This window comes from Pundamilia nyererei, unplaced genomic scaffold, assembly GCF_000239375.1.
Source record: "Pundamilia nyererei isolate P.nyererei 1_Seehausen unplaced genomic scaffold, PunNye1.0 scaffold00274, whole genome shotgun sequence".
NCBI classification, from domain to species: Eukaryota; Metazoa; Chordata; class Actinopteri; order Cichliformes; family Cichlidae; genus Pundamilia; species Pundamilia nyererei.
Genome location: NW_005187675.1, coordinates 150693 through 152046, shown reverse-complemented (window position 1 = coordinate 152046; position 1354 = coordinate 150693).

Below are 1354 nucleotides of genomic sequence, written 5' to 3'. Positions count from 1 at the left end.
TAAAAAGCATTATAATACCCGTAGGTATTGCATCAAATAATATGGCATATTCTTTGGGTGTGGCTGGAAATTTATAGGTGTTTAAGAATTCTGAATAGGACATAACCTGCCCATTAAGATTAAACAGCTGATTCACTAAAACAATCCGTTTCTCAACCCACCTAGAAAAAAATAAGGATTTATTTTTATACACTATGTTCCTATTATTTCAAATTGAATACGTATGGGGTGTAAAGTTGTGTTTATATATAAGGGACAAGCTAATAGAACTTGTTTGTGAAACATCGATAGCTTTTCTGGAAGCTTATCTATATTATAATCACAACCTAAGATAAAACTTAGACCACCAAACTTAGAGAAAGTGTAGTGAGGAATAAAATTCCAAATGGTAGCTGATGCTGCGGTGCATATGCTTTGAGAATTGACTATGTGCACGAGACAATGCTAACTTCCTGAATTTTGTGTTTTTGTTGTTTCCTTTATCTTTTCTGAGTTCTCTCTTTGTTACGAGAAAATATTGTTCGGTTTCTTTAAGTACCCCATGCACAGGGCAAACAAATTTTATTTGATTAATTTATTGATATTATTGGCTAAATTTCATATACATAAGTCGAAATTTTCTAACGCAAAACCATCCTTTTGGTACTTTTTAAATGAAACCAAACAATATGTTAAAACCATACAACATTCTCAAAATCAAAAAGCTGTCAAAACCTATGTTCCCTGTTCAATATCATGTGATTCTATAATTGACTGTCTATTTTGCTTTTTTATACGAACCCCCTGACATTGTGTTTGCTATTTTGTATTTGTATATCTGTATTTTGTGCTTTGTCAATAAAACGTATTAAAAACAAACAAAAAAAACAAAAACAATGCTAACTTCCTGGTTTGAGACCGGATGTGGGGTTGTGCATTTCCGGTAGCTTTACTTTGCGGTCAATCGCTACTGCAAAGATATACTCCAAAATCATGTCCAAAACTCGAAAACGGAAAGATTGTGTGAAGTTACAAAGAGCAGAAGGTGGGAACACTCACCACTGCTGTGTCATAAAAAATCTAATGATCAACTTTGACGTTTAAAGAGTTTAGATCGATCAGTTGTTTACATCACTCAACACAAGCAGAACTGCATCACTGCAGCAGAAGACACATCGTCCACATTCAGAAGCACATCTCTGTATAGTGACTGGTCTCATGATCAAAACAGGCAAATGTTCAGCATTCAAACTACAGGTGAAGAATAGTCAAACCAGATGTTTCCCTGTTATGTCGATATCAGCTAGTCCAGTACACACCTACACAGCATGTTAACAAACCGTGAAAAAAGCCACACAAAAAATGAATGATTGCT